We start from the raw sequence: 6,000 nt of genomic DNA, 5'->3' as shown, positions 1-6,000 counted from the left end.
TGGAGAAGGCTGAAACCAAGCAGGACTGCTGGGCTGTGGGGGAATAGCCTGGAGAGGGCTGAAACCAAGCAGGAATGCTGGGCTGTGAGGGAATTGCCTGGAGAGGGCTGAAACCAAGCAGGAATGCTGGGCTGTGAGGGAATTGCCTGGAGAGGGCTGAAACCAAGCAGGAATGCTGGGCTGTGGGGGAATAGCCTGGAGAAGGCTGAAACCAAGCAGGAATGCTGGGCTGTGGGGGAATAGCCTGGAGAAGGCTGAAACCAAGCAGGAATGCTGGGCTGTGGGGGAATAGCCTGGAGAAGGCTGAAACCAAGCAGGAATGCTGGGCTGTGGGGGAATAGCCTGGAGAGGGCTGAAACCAAGCAGGAATGCTGGGCTGTGGGGGAATAGCCTGGAGAGCGCTGAAACCAAGCAGGAATGCTGGGCTGTGGGGGAATAGCCTGGAGAGGGCTGAAACCAAACAGGAATGCTGGGCTGTGGGGAAATACCCTGGAGAGGGCTGAAGCCAAGCAGGAATGCTGGGCTGTGGGGGAATAGCCTGGAGAGGGCTGAAACCAAACAGGAATGCTGGGCTGTGGGGAAATAGCCTGGAGAGCGCTGAAACCAAGCAGGAATGCTGGGCTGTGGGGGAATAGCCTGGAGAGGGCTGAAACCAAGCAGGACTGCTGGGCTGTGGGGGAATAGCCTGGAGAGGGCTGAAACCAAGCAGGAATGCTGGGCTGTGGGGGTATAGCCTGGAGAGGGCTGAAACCAAGCAGGAATGCTGGGCTGTGGGGGAATAGCCTGGAGAGGGCTGAAACCAAGCAGGAATGCTGGGCTGTGGGGGAATAGCCTGGAGAAGGCTGAAACCAAGCAGGAATGCTGGGCTGTGGGGGAATAGCCTGGAGAGGGCTGAGGCCAAGCAGGAATGCTGGGCTGTGGGGGAATAGCCTGGAGAGGGCTGAAACCAAGCAGGAATGCTGGGCTGTGGGGGAATAGCCTGGAGAGGGCTGAAACCAAGCAGGAATGCTGGGCTGTGGGGGAATAGCATGGAGAGGGCTGAAACCAAGCAGGACTGCTGGGCTGTGGGGGAATATCCTGGAGAGGGCTGAGGCCAAGCAGGAATACTGAACTGTGGGGGAATAGCCTGGAGAGGGCTGAAACCAAGCAGGAATACTGAACTGTGGGGGAATAGCCTGGAGAGGGCTGAAACCAAGCAGGAATGCTGGGCTGTGGGGGAATAGCCTGGAGAGCGCTGAAACCAAGCAGGAATGCTGGGCTGTGGGGGAATAGCCTGGAGAGGGCTGAAACCAAGCAGGAATGCTGGGCTGTGAGGGAATAGCCTGGAGAGGGCTGAGGCCAAGCAGGAATGCTGGGCTGTGGGGGAATAGCCTGGAGAGGGCTGAGGCCAAGCAGGAATGCTGGGCTGTGGGGGAATAGCCTGGAGAGGGCTGAGGCCAAGCAGGAATGCTGGGCTGTGGGGGAATAGCCTGGAGAGGGCTGAAACCAAGCAGGAATGCTGGGCTGTGGGGGAATAGCCTGGAGAGGGCTGAGGCCAAGCAAGAATGCTGGGCTGTGGGGGAATAGCCCGGAGAGGGCTGAGGCCAAGCAGGAATGCTGGGCTGTGGGGGAATAGCCTGGAGATGGCTGAAACCAAGCAGGAATGCTGGGCTGTGGGGGAATAGCCTGGAGAGGGCTGAAACAAAGCAGGAATGCTGGGCTGTGGGGGAATAGCCTGGAGAGGGCTGAGGCCAAGCAGGAATGCTGGGCTGTGGGGGAGATATGTGGTTAATAATAATGCTATTATCTGTCTAGGGATGGGCTTGTGTTTCAATACCCTTCAAAACAGAAAACAGTGGAAAAACAGAGCGATGAAGGACACAATAAGTGTGTGTGTGTGTGAGTGTGTATGTTTGTGTGAGTGTGTGAGTGTGTGTTTGTGTGAGTGTGTGTTTGTGTGTGAGTGTGTTTGTGTGAGTAAATAACATATTTATTTTACCAGGGTTGCAATCTGAGCCCTCTACTCTGCAATATTTATATCAACGAATTGGCCACTATTATAGAAAAATCCTCAACCCCTGGTGTTAGTCTCCACAATTCAGAGGTTAAATGCCTGCTCTTGGCAGATGACCTGTGCCTGCTGTCACCCACAGCACATGGCCTACAGCAGAGCCTGGACCTGCCAGAGCAGTACTGCCAGACCTGGACCCTGGCAGTTAACCCCAAAAAGACTAAAATAATGATTTTCCAGAGAAGATCCAGATCTCAGGGAATTAGACCAAAGTTCACAATTGGTACAAAATATACTGCACACACTACAATTACTTAGGTTTAAAAATAAGCTCAACTGGACACCTTAATGAGGCAGTGAATGAACTGAGAGAGAAAGCACGCAGGGCATTCTACACCATTAAAAAACAAATTCAAATTCAAATACCTAAAATTTGGCTAAAACGAATTGAATGTGTCATTGAACGAATTGCACTTTATGGCAGCGAGGTGTAGGGTCCACTTGCAAAACAAGATTTCATCAAATGGGACAAACACCCCATTGAAACCCTGCATGCAGAGTTCTGTAAGATTCTCCTACATGTCCAGAGGAAAACTACAAACAATGCATGCAGGGCAGAATTAGGCCAATATCCACTAATAATAAAAACTCAAAAAATAGCAATTAAGTTTTGGAAACATCTAAAATACAGTGACCTCCTCTCATATCATTACCAAGCCCTGCAATGCCAAGAGCTGAGCAAAGAAAATAGTCCCCTCATCCAGCTGGTCCTGGGGCTGAGTTCACAAACCTGTTCTACTAACACACTGAAGCCTCAGGACCAGAACATCCAATCAATCAGAATAAACCAAATTACAACACAGTCAAAACAAAACTACATTGCTTGATGGGAAACACAGGCACAAATCAAAATGCAGTGCTATCTGTCCCTACATCGACTGTACACCGTGGCTAACTATTTGACCATGGTTACTGATCAAAACCTTAGAAAAACATTGACAAAGTACAGGCTCAGTGAGCACAGCCTTGCCATTGAGAAGGGTAGACACAGGAAAACCTGGCTCCCTGTAGAGGAAAGGCTGTGCAACCACTGCACAACAGCAGAACCTGAGACGGAGCTGCATTTCCGGACAAAATGTAAAAAATATAAAACAATTAGAGAGTGTCATTTCCCCAAATGTGAAACCCTTATTCAAGGTTTCAAAGACCTCTCTGATTAGAGTAGGCTACCTGTCCTGTTGGGGGAGGATGCAGAGAGCTGTGAGTCCGATGATGCTGTGACACACCGCCCCAGACCATGACGGACCCTCCACCTCCAAATCGATCCCGCTCCAGAGTACAGACCTCGGTGTAACGCTCATTCCTTCGACGATAAATGCGAATCCGACCATCACCCCTGGTGAGACAAAACCGCGACTCGTCAGTGAAGAGCACTTTTTGCCTGTCCTGTCTGGTCCAACGACGGTTGGTTTGTGCCCATAGGCAACGCTGTTGCCGGAGATGTCTGGTGAGGACCTGCCTTACAACAGGCCTACAAGCCCTCAGTCCAGCCTCTCTCAGCCTATTTAATATTTTTATAACCTGTCAGTTATACAGTCAGCGAAACAGAAGTGTATGTGAACCAAACTGTGAATCATTTTTCATTGCTTTCACACAAAATGCATTCAATGACCACATTCCCCTGAAATCCATGAACTCTTTTCTCATTCATACTCCACGACCTGCTCAGCTATATATTTGCAGCACACGTTTTCAAATGCTAACACACTGGTTCCAAAACTGTTAAAAACACATTCAAAACAGAATGATGGCAAATGTTGTGTATTTCTGCAGTAACCAGATTGAAACATATAGAAAATCTCATCAGAATATGTAATCATTCCAAACACAGCTGATTGCAATTTCAGCTGAAAGCCTACCCAAGTGTCCTGTTTGTAGTCTCGTTTCCAAACAGACAATGGAGGACGGCTTCGGAATGATTTAGTTTGGAAACATGGATCAAGGAAGACAGGTTGGTGGGGAAAGAAGAGTGGCAGGGAGAGGGAGAATGCGTGGAGGACAAAGGAGAGAAAAATCAAACCCCCTGGTCTCTGATGAGATAAGGGCCACTATTATTGACCATGTTGTAAACCATGGTCTCTCTTGGAGAGAGGCCGATTTAAGGGTGCAACCAAATCTGCAGCGTTCAACAGTTGCATCAATAGTACACATTTTATGGCAAAACAACAGGTGAGATGTGCATTCTTCAATGGTAATTGAACTACATATTACAGTACAATACAGTATGTTTACATGTACTGACATTTTGAAATATATTGATTGTTTTGTGTTTTTCAGTAGGATCCAAAGGTTGCCTCCCACAGAAGGGAGAGTAAGAATATTATCAGATGCGCAGGAAATTCCCCTTGTGGACATGGTAACTGGCAACAATGCAATAAAACTGCAAGAAATTCGGGACAGAGTGCTGGCAGACAATATCACTTTTGGCAATGTGAATACGGTCAGCACATCAACAATTGCCAGAGTCCTAGAGAAACAAAAAATAAGGATGAAGCAGTTGTACACTGTACCCTTTGACAGAAATGGAGAACGTGTGAAAGAACTTCGATATCAATATGTCCAGGTAAGATGTCTGTTCAATAACCAAACAGGGTACATAGACCGCTATGCATAATGTAAAGTACTGTAAAACTCTGGATTTAGAGAGTAATGGAGATGGAAGCCAGGCAAACTGCACATACATTCATCTTTGTGGAGGAAGCTGGATTCAACCTGGGAAAAACACACCGTGGATGTCCCAGGACAGAGAGACGCTAACATTACAGTGTGTAGCACTGTCCAATGATGGTTTGCAGTTACACAAACCTCTCATTGGCCCCTACAATACAGAGGATAATTTCTTTTCTGGATGAGCTGCATAATTGACTTGTGCCAGCGGATGAGAGAGCGGGCAAGAAACTCCCCTACCTTCGTTGTTGTGTGAGATAATAATGCATTCCACCAGTCTGCTGCAGTCACAGACTGGTTTGCTGCACATCCCAGGATGTCAGTACTATTCCTGCCTCCATACTCCCCCTTCCTAAACTCCATAGAGGAGTTTATCTCTGCATGGAGGTGGAAGGTTTATGACCACCATCCACATGATCAGATGTCCTTACTGGATGCCATGAATGTGGGGTGTGGAGACACTTCTCCTGAAGACTGCCAGGGTGTAGAGACACTTCTCCTGAAGTCTGACAGGGTTGGATTAGACAATCCAGAAGATACCCAAGATGCATCGCCAGAGAACACATAAGATGTCATTTGAAGAGAACTTGTGGCCAAATGCAGAAGAGAGGGAGAGCTAGAACCCTCGCAGTACAGTATGAGTGATTATACTATACACGTGGTTAATGTTTTTTTTGTAATTATTATAGCAGCCCTGAAATTTCAGGAATTCGTTTTTGTTTCAACTGTTTATTTTTCACAAGTAAATTACTATATTCAAAGATAGAGAAAAAATAAAGTATTTTGAAGCAAATTGCTGCATTTCTGATTCATTCATGTTACACTAGTACAGTCAAAGTGAAAATATGCTATTCTTATTCCATAATGAAATACAGATTTATGTGAAATCATTCAAACTTCAAAGAGAAAAGTTCATAATTTATGTAATGCTTCCTGTTAGTGTTTTTTTTAGGTATGTGTGTTATGAGTGACAATGTATTCTTTCTGAGTGAGAATTGTTGCCTGTGTTATATTCAAACAAGCTTATTTTGAGACATGCATGAAGTGTTTTGGTGGTTTGAGTGAGTTTTGGAGGTGAGATTAACTGTTTGGCCAAGATGCATGTTGGTAATGCAGACTGTGTGAAGAGTTTTGAAAAAGTGGCTTCAGTATTGACCGATGCTTGTTAGCAATTGAAAAAAATACGAACAACTGCTCACACAGACTCCAGTCGGATATTCTAAACAGAATATCAACCCTTCACACAGATGGGGTTGAACCGCTCACACAGAATCTGACCCTGG

Source organism: Salvelinus alpinus, chromosome 21, assembly GCF_045679555.1.
Source record: "Salvelinus alpinus chromosome 21, SLU_Salpinus.1, whole genome shotgun sequence".
Classification (NCBI taxonomy): domain Eukaryota; kingdom Metazoa; phylum Chordata; class Actinopteri; order Salmoniformes; family Salmonidae; genus Salvelinus; species Salvelinus alpinus.
This window is presented reverse-complemented; position numbering follows the sequence as displayed.